This window comes from Phoenix dactylifera, unplaced genomic scaffold, assembly GCF_009389715.1.
Source record: "Phoenix dactylifera cultivar Barhee BC4 unplaced genomic scaffold, palm_55x_up_171113_PBpolish2nd_filt_p 000687F, whole genome shotgun sequence".
In the NCBI taxonomy this organism is placed as follows: Eukaryota; Viridiplantae; Streptophyta; class Magnoliopsida; order Arecales; family Arecaceae; genus Phoenix; species Phoenix dactylifera.
The window spans coordinates 110,645-130,322 of record NW_024068072.1 but is presented as its reverse complement, the minus strand read 5'-3'; the positions used below and the strand labels follow the sequence as shown (position 1 = coordinate 130,322).

General features: G+C 39.0%; 1 non-coding gene across 1 annotated transcript; it reads right to left on the bottom strand.

Moving 5' to 3' along the window:
* Positions 1–18,601: 18,601 nt before the first annotated feature.
* Positions 18,602–18,707, bottom strand: LOC120106916. Its single transcript, XR_005508900.1, has one exon. It is a non-coding gene; the product is annotated as a small nucleolar RNA R71 (small nucleolar RNA).
* Between the last annotated feature and the right edge of the window lie 971 nt (positions 18,708–19,678).

Genomic DNA, 19,678 nt, shown 5'->3' with positions numbered 1-19,678 from the left:
TCATTTTGCTTTGATCAAAGGCTTCGTGAATCATCATAAGATTAGAGTAAGTAGGATGTTACCTTCTCTTACTAGAAGTGACTGATTCCTTGTTGACCTACTCACAACCTTCGTACAAAATCCACCATATCCAGAATATCCCGTACATAACGCAATGTCGTGAATGAGGGTAAACCAAAACATAGCTTCAAGTGCACAAGGTACCATGGTGATCTCAGGTCTAAGGATCACTTGCACAACTCCCACTATGAGAACCATCTTTTGATAATTAAGTAAGAATCCATAAGATGTTCTCATGGCTGGTCATTTCAGTGAACTCATTCCTCTAATGAGCACCCACATCTTTGTATTAGTGTCTCACACAAGTGATTGTGAGATCAATCACCCTCTACATTGAGCATACATAAGATGTGCCAGTCTTTCCGGTAATATTGATCCCCGACTCAATATACCAATTTGACTGGGAATATTCTAAATTAGGATTTTAGGATTTTAGGTCTCACTGGTATGATCTCATCATAACCCTAAAACCAATGTCCTAATTTATGGGGTTCATCATCCAATAACAAAATAGATAAGCAGCAAATGATGAAACACAATGCCTTTATTGATATATATCGAGTGTCAAAGTACATGATTTGGAGGATTACAAAGAAAAACCCATCAAATGATTGGCTTATAGGGCATCTACTCTTTCACATACTTGGTTGGTATACATAGAGTCTATTTCAGATTTTATGGTTTCCAGCCATTTGTTAGAGTCACTACTCATGACAGCTTCCGAATAGGTCAAAGGATCATCATTTTCAACGATGTGGGCTTTATCATTCTAAATGATAAACCCACACCTCATAGGTACATTTCGCACTTTATCTGACCTTCGGAGAGGAGATGTGTGCTGTGGCTGTACCTCATTGATGGGTACATCTGGTTGAGGAATATCTTGTGTATCTATTTGTAGGTCTTGAACTTCTTCGAGTTCAATTCTTCTATCCTTGCATTTTTCAAAGGAAAACTCTTTCTCCATGAAAGTGGCATGCCTTCCTACAAAAACCTTTTGTTCGGTAGGATGATAGAAGATGTATCCTATACTATTTTTAGGATAACCTATAAAAATACATTTATCTGATCTAGCACTTAGCTTGTGTCCAAAATTTGTTTTGACATAAGCTTGACAGCCCCATATCTTAATATATTTAAGATTTGGCTTCTTTCCTCTCCATATCTCATATGGAGTGCTGGGTACAGACTTAGAAGACACTCTGTTTAATATTAGTGCAGCAGTCTCTAGGGCAAAATCCCAGAAGAAAATAGAAAGATCAGTAAAGCACATCATGAACCGTACTATATCTAATAAAGTACGATTTCTCCGTTCGGCTACACCATTTAACTGTGGCGTATACAGAGGTGTCCATTCAGAGAGAATGCCCTTTTCTTTAAGATGATTTAAAAACTCACTAGAAAGTTATTTACCTCCTCGATCAGATCGAAGAATTTTAATATACTTTTCAGTTTGTTTTTCAACCATACTTTGATACTCTTTAAACTTATCAAAGGCTTCGGATTTATGTTTTATAAGATACACATATCCGAACCTTGATAAATCATCAGTGAATGTGATGAAGTTAGAGTATCCACCTCTAGCTGGAGTTGTCATAGGACCACATACATCTGTATGCACAAGTTCTAATAACTCACTTGCCCTTTCTCCATGTCCAGTGAATGGAGACTTGGTCATTTTATCCATAAGACAAGATTCACAAGTTCCTAATGATTCAAAATCATAAGGATCAAATAACTTTTCTTTGTATAACTTGTGTATTCTTGACTCACTAATATGACTTAGTCGGCAATGCCAAAGAAGGGTGTTATTTACCTTTTCTCTCTTTCTTTTATTATTTTCATCAATATGAAATACATTGTCATTAAGAGATAGAACAAGAAGACCATTTTTCATAATGTCATTGCAATAGACTTTATTAGAAGAAGAAATTGAGCAACCATTGCTCTTTACATTAATTTCAAATTCTTTCTTTAACAACAAAGGAATAGAAATTATATTTCTAATAATCTTAGGCATATAATAACAATCTTCTAATTTCAAGAACTCTCCCGAAGACAATTCCAAGTAGTAGGTTCCAACAGCTTCGCTTGGATGGACTCTCCTCCAGCGCCATAAAGCTCGAAGTCACCTTTCTTCAAACTTCTAATTTTCTGTAGTCCATGCAAAGATTTGCAAATATGAGAACCATAGCTGGTATCCAATACCCATGAATTTGAATTTGAAGAACTTAATGATAAATTGGTATGTAACATAAACATACCTTTTGATGCAACTTTTGCATCCTGTTTTACACTTGCAAGAAAACTCTTGTAATTCCTCTTCCAGTGACCTTCCTTGTCGTAATGGAAACATGTACTGGGTTTGGAGTTTTTCTTTGCTTTCTTCTTCTTGATCTTGCTACTATTAGGGTTCAACCTTTTCTTAAAACCCTTATTGCTTGATTTCTTCCTTGAGCCCCTATTAACAAGAAGGATCAGATCCTTTTCCTTCTTGATATGGGTCTCAGCTGTCTTTAATATATTTAACAGCTCAAGCAGGAAGATGTTCAGCTTGCTCATGTGAAAATTCACAACAAACTGAGAGAATGATTCAGGTAGTGATTGCAGGATCAAATCCTGACTGAGCTCGCTGTCCATAGCAAAACCTAATTGACTTAATCTGGTGATCAAGTCTATAACCATTAGACAATGGTTTTGCACGGACGTTCCTTCATTCATTCTAGCACGAAATAATTGCTTAGATATCTCATATCTAGCAGTTTTATTCTGCTCTCCATGCAACTCCTTTAAATTGAGAAGTATGGATTGAGTATCCATGTTCTCATGTTGTCTCTGTAGCTCATTCCTCATGGAGGCAAGAATTATACATTTGACAGTTAAACTGTTATTCTTCCACATCTTATGTATGGCTATCTCCTCTTCTGTAGCATCATCCCCTAGATCTCCAAGATCAGAGGTTTCAAGCATATAGGAAATTTTCTCCTGAGTGAGTACAATCTTAAGATTTCTCAACCAGTCCACATAGTTTGGACCGGTCAACTTGTTGGCATCCAAGATGCCTCTTAGTGATAGTGAAGATGCCATTTAATTCAGAATTAATTCTACATAAGCAAAGAACAAAACTAACATAAGCAGACCAATCATGATGACATATATACAATTAGATAAGGACTTTATCTAATTGTTACTCTCACTATTTTATCGAATATCATAGCCCTCTCCTATGATAAACGAGAAAACCTAATTTTTCTTAGTAGGGTTGAGATCCTAATTCTTCATAAAAGCCTTGTGGTTACACAACAAACCCTTATGAGTTCACAGGTAAGAAACTCTTTCCAATTGCATCTCATGCAATTCTCAACTTTATCCTGTCCTTTAAAACACTTATAGCCTTGTGGTTGCACAACAAACTATAATGTTTTAGTTAAGTCAAACCCTTTATTTCCATACAGTCATATTCAAATAATATTTCTCTTGTGGTTGCACAACAAAGCAACATATTAAAATATGCCATAAGTATCTCTATACACCAAGACAGTTGATGAGAGCACAAAAGTGCGATCTACATATCACCTAAATTAGTGTTATTGCTAACTGATAATGATAAATTCATCAATTTAATATTATATTTTCGTTTGGTACAGGTTATTACAAATTAAAGTTTAAATGCGCATTTGGTACAGATTGCGTAGGCCCAATCCTACCATAACCTGGTCGAGCACATTTGCCCCCGAGTGATTTTTCACATTGTGCTAGCCATCCCACAGTTCATCATCAGCATCACGTCTTCAACACGTTGCGATGTCCCAGCATCCGTGCCGTCCATCAGATCACCTTCCAAATCAGCCCCACATCCAAAGACTCTACAATCTCCCTGCATCGCACAACCCTCTTCCACATTAGCCTTCTTCCTGTCTCAGCCTGTGTGAAAATGAAAGAGGAGCAATGGTCCCCACGAAGCATCCACGTCTGCATCTTTCCTCCTGGATCCACGCCTGCCTCCCAGCAGCCAATTCACAGCCGACGTTCCCATGGTCCAAAGAGGAAATCCATGAAGCAGCATCCCAGCTCTTCCGTGATCTTCTTCAGCATGCCAGCAATGCCCGCATCCTAGATTTCCTTCCATTCCAGCGTGTCCCAACCGCGTCCCAATCCTCCATGCCATCAGCGACGTCCCACGGATCTCGCGATCAGCCCAGACGCGTCTTCAGCGCGTCCCCACCGCATCTCATCCCGCCTCTGCATCCACCTCTTCCGCGTCAAAAGGAGGAGCAACGGTCCCCACAGATCCACGTCCTCCGATCCCAACCGCTCTTGATTCTCCTCTCAGAATCCCAGCCTTCGACGCCGCGTCCGAGCTCCACGGATCATCGCCTCCTCCCAGCAAAGATTCTGCAACGCCCTTCCTCCCAGAATCCCAGCCTCCCCGCATCATCCTCTTCCGCATCACGCTAAGGATCACGCGGCCAGTTAGGATGCCTCTTCTCCCATCCGCGTTCATCATCCACAGATCCACCTCCCGGAATCCCAATGACTGCGTTCTTCATGCGGTGAAAATCCCAGCTCTCCGCCATCGCTCCGTGATCACCGTGCTTCCCAGCGTCTTCAACGTGTCTCCAAGGGGCTATAAGAAGAGGGGAGGAGGAGCAGAGGGTGTGCTCGGTTGTGGGCCAAAGAACAGGGAAGAGGGGGAGAGTTCGCTTTGGAAGAGAAGAAAGCTCTGTTCAAAAAAAAAACAGAGGAGGAGCTCTGTTTTGGGGAAGAAAAGAAAAGAAAAAAAAGAGAGAGTATTTTATTTGTTTGGGTTTGAGTTTTATGAGAGCAATGTTTTTTTTTTAGTTTGAGTTTTAATTGAAAGTCTTATGTTCAGAGGTTTGTTTTAAGTTTTAATTTTAGAGAGTTTTATTTTAGTGGAGAGTTTTATTTTTAAGATATTTTTTTATGCTGCAATTTTTCTTCTTTTATTCTGTTCTGCAGATTCTGTAATTTTTTTTTATGCAATACATTAAATTTTCTTTTATGCAATTTATATTCCAGGCTTTGATCTTCTTAGCACTATTTTCATCTATTTTAATTTATGCCAAAGCTCTTCTTTGATTAGTTAAATATATAAATGCTCTTTAAATCTAAGTACCTGCTTTTTATTAATTTTAAATTAAAAAAAGGGAAAAAAATATTCTCTGATAAACCAGAGAATCATTTAACATTCTCAAAGTAATGTTTTTCTTCTATCATTCAAAAATCGATTTTGAATCCAAGTGAATGTTTTAATTTTTATGCAACTCCATCGCCTCCTTGTGGATCGATCTCTTACGACCACTATTCTTCGAGTAGAAAAGGTAAGAGTAAAATTAAATTAAACTTTGTTTGTCGGTTCTAACAACGATCTGTCTAGCATATTTTTAGGTAAACAGAAATTCGACAACAAAATTTTGGCGCCGTGCCGGGGAGGCAAATTGAGAAGCAAGAACGATCACGAAGATCAAATCGAATTTTGGATGCCCGAAGAACGCACTCCGGTAGTAAGTTTTTTTAATTAATTTTTCTTGTTTTGATTATTTTTAGTTAATAATTTCATAGTTATTAAATTCTGAAATTTGAAATTTGGAATTTAAAATTTTGAAAAAAAAATTCAAAAAAATTTAAATTTTAAATTTTTTCCCAAAATTCTAAAATTTAAAAATTTAAATTCAAAATTTGAATTTTGAAAATCAATATTTAAAATTTAAAAAAAAAATAAAAAAAATTGCTAGTCATTAATAGGGTGCAATCCTCCGAGGTTATCATACCTCTATTAGGGCTCTTCACGGAGTAATCTCCAGAGCTTATTTAACGGGCATTCGGAGATTGACTGACGCATAAGGATTAAATTTTTAGTTTACATTCAAGTTATTCCTATATAAAAATTTAAATAAAAAACATAAAATTAAATTTTTTTAAAGAAAAATAAATATAAAAATAAAATAAAAGAAGAAAAAAAAATTTGATTGCTCATTTAATCAGTACAACCTAATGACATTCCATAAACTTTAAAAAAATTATTGAATATTTGCTGCATTTAGTATTAAGCATTTGCATAAAATAATTTAAGGGCAAAATCCATTAAAAAGATAAGGTCGGGAAGTCATTACATGTCCTTAGCCCAAAAATCACCACCTTGCATACATATCCTAAGCCAAATTAAATTAAAATCAATTAGACGTTGGCCTCAAGATTTCGAGCTCAATTAGGCTCTTGGAAAGAAGCGGCTGAAAGCCACTCTAGTGAGAATTTAGTAATTCGTGATGTTTAGAAAAGTTTTACAATAGTGAGAACTATTACGGATATTGTGGTATCGGTGTATCCCTTCTGGCACCATCACACACCCCGGGACTTTCCTGGTTACTAGTTACCGGATCACTTAACTGGTAAGCTCAAGCTTAATCTGAAAGGAAGATTAGGAGCTGTCTAATCTAGGAGAGAATTTTAGAAACTTTTTAACCTGATAAATCTCTGTGCAACTAGATTAAAAGCTATAAACCTTCTTTAATCTCAAGATTAAAGAGCCAATCCATTGTGTGGTGTTGATTGTGGTCTTCTTAGTCTAGCCCTTCTTCTTCTCTTTTAGGATTTCGTTTAGGAGTCGAGTCTAATTAGTTGTGGATAATGTATGCATGGTAGAAGATCATTAAGGGGTAAGTTAACACCATTTAACCCAGAGGTTGGAAAAAATTATCGTCACATCCGACGAATTATTGATCAACCACCAATCTCTACAATGGGTGATCATATTAGAAACCTGAATGAATTATTCGCTCCTGCATCTGCTAGTCCACCTACATGTATAGTGTTACCAATAAATAACGTAGCCCAATTTGAAATTTGGGTTGCAACAATAAATATGCTATCCAAATTCCATGGGTTTGAAAGTGAACAACCCTACATTCATCTAAATAAATTCATGACAATTTGTCAAACTTTCAAAAATCAAAATTTAGATGAAGAAAGTGTAAATTGAGATTGTTCCCAATGACCTTAGAGGATCGAGCCGCGGCATGGCTATATTCTCTAGCCCTAAATTCCATCACAATATGGGAACAACTATCTAGGAAGTTCATGGCAAAATTTTATCCCATGATTAAAATAGAAAAAATTAAGGATGCCATAAGAACTTTCAGAGAGAAATCTGAAGAGGAATTCTTCCAAACTTGGGAACGATTCCATGACTTGTTGGTCAAGTGCCCGCACCATAGGCTTGAAAAGGCTGATGTGGTCCATTTTTTTTATAAAGGACTACTTCCAGCACATAGAAACATGATCGAGTCCATGCACAAGGGTAGGTTCATGAACCAAACCCCGGATCAAGCCTATGAATTTCTTGTTGACTTAGCCGAGAATGTCCAAAATTGGAGTAGCTATGGTGAGGAAGTAAATAGAGATGAGTTCGAATCTAGAAAACCAGGTAATTATGAAATAAAAGCAGACCCAGATCTCAAAAATATCATGTCCAATCTGGTGACTGGAGTGAATAATTTAAGTAAAAAGTTTGATATTTTCACTGTTTCTTCTAGTTTGAGTTTATACAAAGAGTCAAATCCCATCATGAAAGTGGAACACGAGCCACATAGTTTGTGTATCTTGTGTAACAGTCCTGAGCATCTAGTGGAGTGCTGCCCTAATCTGCCCACCATAAAGGCCGAGCAAGCAAACGCTCTAAATTCATATAGTGCCTTTAAGAAGCCCACTCCCAATTCATTCAGCCCAGTCTACCACCCTGATAATAGGTTCCACCCAAATTTTTCATACAAGCAGAACGAACCTATTCAGCATCAAGGTGGTCCACCAGGTTTTCAGAAGAACTTTTCCAAGATAGGTCCATCACAAATGAACCAACTTTTGGTTCTATCTTTACCTCCTTATAATGCCCCTATCCCACAGCAACCTTCACCATTAGAAACCATGATGGCTAATATGATGAAACAACAACAAGATTTTATCCAACAGCAACAACAAACCAACATGACCCAAACACAGACTAACCAATTTCATGCGCAAGCAATTGCAAAACTTGAAGTTAGTCTGAGCCAAATAGCAAACTTTCTAGGGGATAGGAAGAAAGGTGAACTACCCAGTCAACCAGTGTCTAATCCTAGTAGACTACAAGGTCAGAGAGGTCAGTATCAAATCGATTCTAATGAAAATCTGACCCATGAAGTCCAGGCAATTACCACTTTAAGGTATGGCAAGCAAGTGGATAATAAAGTTCAATTTCCTGAACACGTAAAAGAAAATAAACATGAATCCAATAAGAGCCCTATTCAAAAGAGGGATCAAGAATAGGAAAAACCAGAAAAGAAGGAAGAACCCACAGAAACATACAAGCCTAAGGTTCTCTTTCCCAGTAGACTTCAGGACTCCAAGAAACAATCTAACTTTGATGAAATAATGGAAGTCTTTAAGAATGTTCAAATAAATATACCTTTCCTCGATGCCATACAACAAATTTCCTCCTATACAAAATTCTTGAAAGATCTCACCACGGTCAAAAGAAAAACTAGCATTCCTAGGCAAGCTGTTATGGCTGCACAGGTTTCATCTCTCATTCAACAACATATTGCTCCAAAATACAAAGATCCTGGTTGCCCTACCATTGAAATAAAAATAGGAGAAACGATCATCCAGAGAGCCCTATTAGACTTAGGAGCAAGTGTAAACCTGTTATCCTATTCTGTCTACACCAAACTAGGTTTGGAGGAATTAAGGCCCACAAACATTACTTTGTCATTAGTAGATAGGACTATGAAGTATCCTAAGGAAATTGTTGAGGATGTAATTGTAAAGGTGAATGAGTTTTACTACCCTGTGGATTTTGTAGTCCTCGAAACTGAACCAATGAAAAATCCAGGTAGTCACATCCCGGTAATCCTTGGTAGACCATTTTTGGCCACTTCAAATGCTGTGATCAGTTGTTGAAATGGGATAATGACCTTAGCATTTTGAAACTTGACCGTCCAACTCAATGTTTTACACAGTAGTAATCAACCATCTGAGATGGATGATTTAGAAGAAATTCACATGATTGAAAACATAATCAGCAAGTTCTTCGAGGAATCAAGTTATTCTGATCCACTAGAAAGATGTTTGGCCCAATTCAGTCAAGATTGTGAGGAAGGAGAGTCGAATCCGGAGGTTAATGCATTGTTAGATTCCATTCCTGTAATGGATACTAGTAGATGGGCTATTAAATTTGAATCATTACCTATACCTGAATTCCAGCTAGTACCTTCAAGTGTTAAACCTCCCCAGCTTGAACTTAAAGATCTGCCTGAAAATTTAAAATATACATTTCTCGGAGACAACAACACCTTACCTGTTATTATTGCATCAAATTTAACTGAAGAATAGGAAGATAAGTTGTTAAATTTCCTTCAGAAAAATCAAGAAGCGATCGACTGGTCTATAGCTGATATCAAGGGGATTAGCCCTTCTGTGGTCCAACATAAAATTCATCTAGAAGAGGATGCAAAAACCTCTAGAGAACCACAAAGGCGACTTAACCCAGTCATGAAGGATGTGGTTCGAGCTGAAATCATTAAACTCTTAGATGCAGGGATTATATATCCTATTTCTGATAGCCAGTGGGTGAGCTCAGTTCAAGTCATACCAAAAAAAAATCTGGAATTACTGTAATTAAGTATGACCACAATGAGTTAGTCCCAACTCGAATCCAAACTGGATGGCGAGTATGCATCGACTACAGAAAGCTGAACGCCATGACTAGGAAAGACCACTTTCCACTACCCTTCATTGACCAAATGTTAGAACGTCTAGCTGGCCACTCTCATTACTATTTTCTTGATGGTTATTCTGGATATAACCAAGTTCCAATTGCACGTGAGGATCAAGAGAAAACCACATTCACCTGTCCTTATGACACTTTTGCCTATCGTCGCATGCCTTTTGGGTTATGCAATGCACCGGCTACATTCCAGCGGTGTATGATGAGCATTTTCTCCGACATGGTGGAGAAATTTTTAGAAGTTTTTATGGATGACTTTTTGTATTCGGATCTAATTTTAATGAATGTCTCCATCACTTGACCCTTGTTGTAGAACGATGTAAAGAGAAAAATTTAGTTCTTAACTGGAAAAAATGTCATTTTATGGTCCAATCAGGTATTGTTTTGGGACACATTGTGTCACAAAGAGGAATTGAGGTGGATAAAGCCAAAGTAGTATTAATTGCCAAGTTACCACCTCCCAAAACTGTTAGGAAAGTCAGATCCTTTTTAGGGCATGCGGGTTTTTACCGCCGCTTTATCAAGAATTTCAGTAAATTGTCGAAACCCTTATGCGATCTGTTGGCGAAAGATGCTATTTTTAATTTTTTGCCAATTTGTATAACTGCTTTCGAAAGACTGAAGTCTGAACTAACCTCAGCACCCATCATAAGGTCCCCTGATTGGAATCTGCCATTTGAAATCATGTGTGATGCATCTGATTATGCAATAGGTGCCGTCCTAGGTCAGCGAGGAGGGAAGCTTCCCCATGTGATCCATTATGCGAGCAAAACTCTGAATGACGCCCAACTCAACTATTCTACCACTAAAAAAGAGTTATTGGCTGTTGTCTTTGCTCTTGACAAATTTCGTCCCTATCTGATAGGATCCAAGGTCCTTATTTATTCTGATCATGTCGCTCTTAAGTACCTTCTCACAAAGAAGGATGCCAAGGCAAGACTCATTCGTTGGATCCTATTGCTCCAGAAATTCGATCTTGAAATACGAGATAAAAAGGGATCTAAAAATGTTGTAGCTGACCACTTGTCCAGATTAATTGTTGAATCATCTGAAGAATCCATGCCTGTGTCCGAGACCTTCCCTGATGAACAATTAATGATGATTTCTCATACCAATGTTCCATGGTATGCTCATGTAGTCAACTATCTAGTTACTGAAGGGCTTAGGTCAACACTTATATATTAGCCAGTCATCAATTGGAAGCGGGTAAGATGGTGATGAATTGCGATTGGTCCAAACCTTCTAAAAGCGGCTTCTTGCGACCTGCCCAGAATGCCCATACATACCTTCGGTTTCAAGACCTTGTTCGCACAGCGAATAAAGATCGGGTTGAAGGGGGCGAATGCCCAGTTCATGGACCAAACAAGAGAAATTCCACTTCTTAGCTCGTGTAAAATGGTATTTTTAGGATGAACCATGCTTGTTCAAATACTGTCCTGATCAAATCATCAGACGATGCATCCCTGAACATGATCAAAAGAATGTCCTTTTCTTTTGTCATGACCATGCTTGTGGTGGCCATTTTAGTGGGAAGAAAACTGCTGCAAAAGTTTTGCAGTGCGGATTTTATTGGCCCACACTTTTTCGAGATGCACATGACTATTGTAAATCTTGCGATCGATGTCAACGATTAGGAAAACTTTCGAGAAAGAATGAGATGCCCCTGAACCCTATCTTAATTATAGAAATCTTCGATGTTTGGGATATTAATTTTATGGATCCTTTTCCTATGTCGTTTGGGCACCAGTACATTCTTGTGGCAGTTGACTATGTATCAAAATGGATTAAGACTATCACGTGTAAGACCAATGATCACAAAGTAGTGATCAAGTTCCTTAAAGAATCTATCTTTGCTCGTTTTGGCACCCCTCGTGCTATCAATAGTGATGGAGGGAAATATTTTTGTAATAAAATCTTTAGAGCCCTTATGAGAAAATACAACATTAATCACAAGGTCAGTACACCATATCATCCACAAACAAGTGGACAAGTCAAAATTTCCAATCGGAAAATCAAGACCATCCTTAAAAAAACTATTAATACATCTCGGAAGGATTGGTCTCTTAGGCTAACAGATGCACTGTGGTCGGACGGCTTACAAAATACCAATTGGGATGTCTCCATATAGAGCTGTCTGTGGCAAGGCCTGCCATTTACTTGTCGAGTTAGAGCACAAGGCCTATTGGGCTATTAAACATTTATCTTAACAAAGCAGGAGAACATAGGAAGCTTCAGCTCGATGAGCTTGAAGAAATTAGAAACGATGCTTATGAGTGTGCCAAGAAGTACAAAGATCGTATGAAGATCATGGATGATAAAATGATCATTTGTAAGGAATTTTATCCAGGATAGAAAGTTCTTTTATACGACTCTCGATTACATCTGTTTTCTAGAAAACATAAATCCGCTGGACTGGCCCATACATTATGGAAAAAGTGCATCCGCATGGTGCGATAATTATAGGTAGTACCAAGGATGGTAGATCTTTTCAAGTTAATGGACATCGCCTCAAACCATACCTCGATTATCTGAGTCCAGAAGTTGAAGAAACATTTCTAGTAGATCCTGTTTATACTAATTAAGTTAGAATTATCTGGCTGAAGACATAAAACTTAACGCTCTTGGGAGGCAACCCAACATGTAAATATTATTAAAAAAAATCAATAAATTACTAACATGCAGGTTTAGGGGTTTTTGCTCCAATTTTCAATTTACCTACCCATATTAGGTAACTTCTCCTCTGTCCTATTACTCCTTTAAATTTTCTTTAACATTGAGGACAATGTTAGATTTAGGTATGGGGGTGAGAATATTTTTGATTTTTTGCCTTAAAAATATATATAAAAAATATAAAATATATATATATAAAAAGGGGGATTTCAAATTTTTAACTCAAAATCTAATCTTTTTGGCTGTATAAACTAAGAATTGCTTTGACAATAGCTTTGAGTTAAGAAATATGATAGCAGTTCTAGCTTGAATTTTCGTCCCACCTATCTTCTGCTAGCATAATAGAAGACGATTTAGCACCTACACGTAAGCACATGAATAGTGGGGTATGTAAACTTGCAACTAATATGAATACTTTTAATCTTCTGGATAATTTAAAGTTATATGTGTGATGAACACCCTATTAATATATATATATATAAAGAAAATAAAACGAGTTTATTTTAAGTCTTCTCATTAAGTAACCGGGCCTCTTGCCTGGCAAGCAGCGAGTGTTCGCGTAAAATGGTGAGGATGACTGAGATTAAACTCTGAGTGACTAATTCGGCCTTGGAGCCTAGTTGACTTGAGTTATTAAGCCTGTTAGGGTGTCTTTACACTCAGTGCCCTGAGCCATCTGGATCGGGAGTCATTGGCCTAACACTCGCTACACGGGTCAGCTAGAAAGCTTAATAAGGCTAGATATTGCACAAGTCATTCTTCTTAGCATTCAGTCTGATTAAAAGTTAAATCTTGGGTGTTCATTACCATTTAGCTCTAGAAAGTCTTGAAAATTAAAGTGATCACCTTGGAGTAAGTAAAAGCCATCCATTTATATGATACTGTCTTGCACCTCAATCTATTCTTGACTTGTTAGCAGATAGATGGGGTATAATGAAACTTGAGTTAGAGTCTGCTTGAATATGATAGCAACAAGTCTCTATTGTCCTTGCAATTCTAGTTTCATATAGTAATACTTGTTCAAATTTCGAGTTAAAAATTGAAAATTTCTGATTGATGAAGTTTGTGGCTAACTTCACTGCAAACCCTCACGAGACAACACTCATCCACTAGGGTAACCTAGGGGTTTAAAGGCTTGTTGCACGTGCAAAGTGCAATCGTGATTTCCTACGAAAATGGGTATATATCTTAGTTTTGTGTATTTAGCTTAAAAAAAAAAAGTCATAAGTTAGACTACATCTTTTTATGCCCTCATTTTATCGTTTGCTTGTTAATTGCTAGAGACTAGCAATAAGCTAGTTGGGGGGTATGATGAGAGCACAAAAATGCCATCTACATATCACCTAAATTAGTGTTATTGCTAACTGATAATGATAAATTCACCGATTTAATATTATATTTTCGTTTAGTACAGGTTATTATAAATTAAAGTTTAAATGCAGATTTGGTACAGATTGTGCAGGCCCAATCCTACCATGACCTGGTCGAGCACATTTGCCCCCAAGTGATTTTCCACATTGTGCTAGCCATCCCATGGTTCATCATTAGCATCACGTCTTCAACACGTTGCGATGTTCCAGCATCCGCGCCGTCCATCGGATCACCTTCCAAATCAGCCCTGCATCCAAAGACTCTGCAATCTCCTTGCATCGCACAGCCCTCTTCCAGATTAGCCTTCTTCCCATCTCATCCTGTGCGAAAATGAAAGAGGAGCAACGGTCCCCACGAAGCATCCACGTCTGCATCTTTCCCCCTGGATCCACGCCTGCCTCCTAGCAGCCAATTCACAGCCGGCGCTCCCATGGTCCAAAGAGGAAATCCATGAAGCAGCATCCCAGCTCTTCCGTGATCTTCTTCTTCAGCGTGACAGCAATGCCCATGTCCCAAATTTCCTTCCATTCCAGCGCGTCCCAACCGCGTCCCAATCCTCCACGCCATCAGCGATGTCCCAGGGATCTCGCGATCAGCCCAGACGCATCTTCAGCGCGTCCCCACCGCATCTCATCCCACCTCTGCATCCACCTCTTCCGCGTCAGAAGGAGGGGCAACGGTCCCCACGGATCCACGTCCTCCGATCCCAGCCGCTCTTGATTCTCCTCTCGGAATCCCAGCCTCTGACGTCGCGTCCGAGCTCCACGGATCATCGCCTCCTCCCAGCAAAGATTCCGCAACGCCCTTCCTCCCGGGATCACAGCCTCCCGCATCATCCTCTTCTGCATCACGCCAAGGATCACGCAGCTAGTCGGGATGCCTCTTCTCCCGTCCGCGATCATCATCCACGGATCCACCTCCCGGAATCCCAGCGACCGCATTCTTCATGCGGTGAAAATCCCAGCTCTCCGCCATCGCTCCGCGATCACCGTTGCTTCCCAGCGTCTTCAACGTGTCTCCAATGGGCTATAAAAAGAGGGGAGGAGGAGCAGAGGGTGTGCTCGGTTGTGGGCCAAAGAACAGGGAAGAGGGGGAGAGTTTGGTTTGGAAGAGAAGAAAGCTCTGTTCAAAAGAAAAACAGAGGAGGAGCTCTGTTTTGGGGAAGAAAAGAAAAGAAAAAAAAAGAGAGAGTATTTTATTTGTTTTGGTTTGAGTTTTATGAGAGCAATGTTTTTTTTTTTAGTTTGAGTTTTAATTGAAAGTCTTATGTTCAGAGGTTTGTTTTAAGTTTTAATTTTAGAGAGTTTTATTTTTGTGGAGAGTTTTTCTTTTAAGATTTTTTTTTTATGCTGTGATAAGTGCTTAATAATTCATAATTTAGCTATCTTTCCATAGCACTTGTCAATGTTCTTAAACTAATAAATACGTATTTTACCATGAAATTGAATGATCATTGAAATAAATTTAAAATATGGTAAGTCACGGTCCTATTTTTAGTTTTGTCGAGTCCGGTCTGAAGCAGTTTAGCAAGAATTGAATTTAAATAACAATGGGCTCGAGACCAAGTTCAAGCAAATTAAAGATCATAACCTACCTCAAATCCAAAGCCAATTCCCAAACCAATCCTATTCCTTTCCCGCAACCACTATCCAAGCAATCCAACGGTTCAGAAACTCCCGTCTCCGCATCACGTTTCCAAACTAAGCAAAATAGAGGAGATCCTTGTTTTAAATTCATATATGCCCATTTTCACGTCAAAATAAAGCAAGAAAAATAATTTTTCCCAAAAAGTACTGGAATCACTGTTCAGGTGAACAGTATTCCGAGGTAACACTGCTCATATGAACAGTGTTCCGTGAAAAACACTGTTCATATGAACAGTGTTACAAAATATATATATATATAATATATATAAGCCACTGTTTATCTTCTTCCTCCCTCCTTGCATCAGGGCCGTCCACCTTCCTCCCATCGATCCCGCGTCGTGCCCATCGCGTTCATGCCATCTCCTCTTCCGGATTCCCAACTCCTCCGCCATCAACCACGTGCGGCATCTCCTCTTCCGGATTTCCATCTCCGTGCCGTGACCAGCGCCTCCGCACGGCTGCCATTCCGAGCATCCGAGACAGTATCGCATCCCAGCGTATCACGCCATGGATCCGATCACTTTCTTCTTCCGCTCCCCCCCCGCAGCATCCTGTTTCTCTGCCATCAGCCGGTGCAGCCTCTCTTCCCAGCTCCTCCGCCATCAAATCTCTGTGATTCAGCCTTCTCCGCGATCATCGTCTGCCCAGCCGTCCGTGATCGGCTCGTCCAGCTCCTTCCGTCGATCCCACGGCCATCTCACCTTATCTCGTCTGCACGTCAACCTCCCATCGATCTAGCGGCCAGCTCCATTGATCTGGCCATCTGCATTCAACCCGGCGCTCCACGGATCATGCTTTCCTCCCGAGATCCAGCCATTCGCCATTTTCGTCCACGAGCTGCCCTCCAGCATCACGCCCCGGAATCAGTCGCCCGTGATCTCTTCTCCCTTCCCGAATGAGCACACTGGATGACTATAAAAGCAGGGGGGAGTTCGGTGGCAAGGGGGAGGCGACGGTTTGAAGAACAGAGGAGGAGGCTCTGTTCGGGAGAGAAGAAAAGAAAAGAAAAGGAGGGGGAAAGAGAATATTTTGTGATATTTTGGGAATAATGGAAGGTGAAGGCTTTCATTTGAAGATGGGAGGTCGTCCGGAAGCCATACTCGGCTAAACGTCTAATCTAGGGCTGGATGAAGCCCTAGCAATGTATCAGGGCATTGTAGTTCTTATTTTTTTTATTATTTTGGAGCTTGTTTAAATTCTTATCATCAATGAAAATTTTTTTTATGATGTTTAAACTTTGAGCATGCTTTTTACGATTCATGTTTGCTGAAGTAGTCTAAGATGATCTATGCATAGGAAGATGAGGTGTTCTGCACTCTAGGTTAGTATAATTAGGTAGACACTTCATGCTATACCTAAGATGGATCTTCCTAAAACTCTTTATGCTTTCATTTTAAAAGGCTTGTAGCCAATTTGCATGCCTCTCCAAAAGATAAAAAAATTAAGAACATAAACCCTGATGCAATGCTATGCGGTGGACTCCAAACCCTAGATCCATTTACTTTGATAAATTCTAATCTGTACTCATAGTTTAATTTAGTTAATTCGAGTTAGCAAATTCTTCTTTTTGATTTATTTTTAAAAGAAAAATAACTTATTCTTCAATTCCTGTGGACCGACATCCGTAATCACTATCCTGCAGGATACGTGCTATTGCGTGGTTTATTTTAAAAATTGAAAGAACCGATCAATTTTTGGCGCCTTTGCCGGGGATTGCTAGCATAGTTATTTTTCCTATCATTAAAAAAAAAATTAATTAATTAAAAAAAAACTTTAAAACAAAAACATATATATATCTAAAATAAAATAAAAAAAAATATTTTCTATTATTGTTACTTTTCTTATCTCTTTTTTCTCTTCTACTAATTTTTTTTTTAATTTTTCTTTTGATCTTATTTGATCAGGAATCGAAGAAAAAATCTGGGATGATCAAAAAGAGAATTGCTGGAAAAGGAATGCTGTAGAGGTTTGCCTAAAAAAAAAAATTAAATTGCTGGGAAAATTTCCTTTGGTAACCTCTAAACCTTTCTTATTTAAATTAATTATTAGCTTGAAATTTTGTGGTGATTGTTTGATTTTAATTTCAGCAAAAGTGTGAATGCATGCTTGAAACACATACACAAATTAATCCGCACATAGTAAGGGCAGTCACCCCAACAAGATAAGAGCCGAATTTCATCACCGGATTCTTGCCCAACTTAGGTGAACTCAATCTCACATAGTTTCATTTTAATTAAAATCAACTAGACGTTGGCTCCTAGGGACATTCGAGCTCAATAGGACAAAGATCACCGAAAGTTGCACCAATTTCGCTCTGTGGCTTAGTTGATGTCTAGGCAAGCTTTGTCCCTATAAGGGAGACAGTTCATCTGTTTGAGGTAACTGGGTTTTAAGTGGGACCTTTGCGAATGCATCATGCACTTACCTAGGAGCTTACCTGGTCAACTCGGTTCATTAGACCGGATTGGAGGCTTAGGTGCCCTCTTCAAACCAGTTAGGAGCTGTCTAGTGATTTTAGGACAAATACAAGGATTTATATGTTTTTCTTTTATTGCATGCTTGATTGATCAAGTACTAGTGTATGCAAGGGAGTCATTCTAGAGTACGTGACCTATTATCTTTTGACCCTGAAATAGAACGGACCCTTAGAAATATTCGAGCTGAGATCAGAACATAGAATCATCCCCACCTCTTGAGATGGCTGAAGAACAACCCAAACTCCTGAGGGAGTACTTTACTCCCACCATTTACACTTCCCCATCTTGCATTCGATTACCTGAAGTAGCAGTTGTACAATACGAAATAAAGTCTAGTGTGATCCAAATGCTCCCATCTTTTTATGGGCTCACCAACGAAGAACCATATAAACACCTAGATGAATTCCTTGAGATTTGCACCACTGTCAAGATTCAGAACTTCACTGATGATGCTCTGAAACTTAGATTATTCCCTTTCTTCCTTAAAGATAGAGCCAAACAATAGCTGAATTCTTTAGAAGCTAACTCGATTCGTTCATGGGATCAAATGCAACAAGAATTTCTTAAAAAATACTTTTCCATAAGAAGAACGAACCAGTTTAGACGTGCCATTACAAGCTTCTCCCAAACTGAGGGAGAAGAATTTCATGAAACTTGGGAGAGATTTTGGGACCTAATCCGTAAATGCCCTCATCATCAAATACCTAAGTGGCAGCTAGTGCAATGTTTCTATGACGGATTGACTGAACGAAACCGTCAGATGATCGATGCTGCATGCGGGGGAACTTTTATGCTTCAAAATGAGCATGAAGCATGGCAATTATTTGAAAATCTTAATGAAAATTCCCTTCACCATGCTTCCTGTTCTCGTCAAGCACCCCCGAGTTCTCAAAAAAAAGGAACCATTTGTGAAATAAGTCATTCTATGGACCTGTCTAGCAAGGTAGATGCATTGTCCCATAAGATTGACCAACTGATGATAGGAGGACATGTCGTTAGCTCTTCCCAAGCATAAGTGTGTGCTATCTGTTCTAGCTCATCGCATCCTATTCATGAGTGCCCCTCAGCACCCCAATTCTCCGAACTCGTGCAAGAACACATCAATGCTGCCCAAACACAGCCCAGACCAGGTAATGACCCATTTTCCAATACATATAACCCGGGATGGCGGAATCATTCAAATTTTTCTTGGAGGCAGCAAGCTTCGAATAATACCCAACCCTACTGCCAAAATTTTCAAAACCCTCAGAATTTTCATCTCTATCGTCCCTCAACTCAATTTCAACACCTTCCTCCTCCAACCCAAAGAAATACAGCCTTTGAGGAGAAAGTGTTGACTGCCCTTCAAGGTTTGGAGGCAAACACACAATTATTACACTCTCACACGCAATCAATTGCTAAGCTAGAATCCCAAATGGGTCAACTAGCCAATGCATTAAACAAGCGAGAGGAAGGTAAGCTTCCAAGTCAACCAATGAGTAATCCTAGGGGACAATACGTGGCTTAAGAAACTCGAATACATCATGAGCAAGCCAATGCTTTGACTACCCTAAGGAGTGAACGTATAATAGATAATAAGATTGGGGAGGATAACAATAAGAAAGGTGAAGAAGAGGAGAGGAATGTATCACATGAAAACCCAAAACCTTCTTCAGCTAGTCCACCATCTGCCA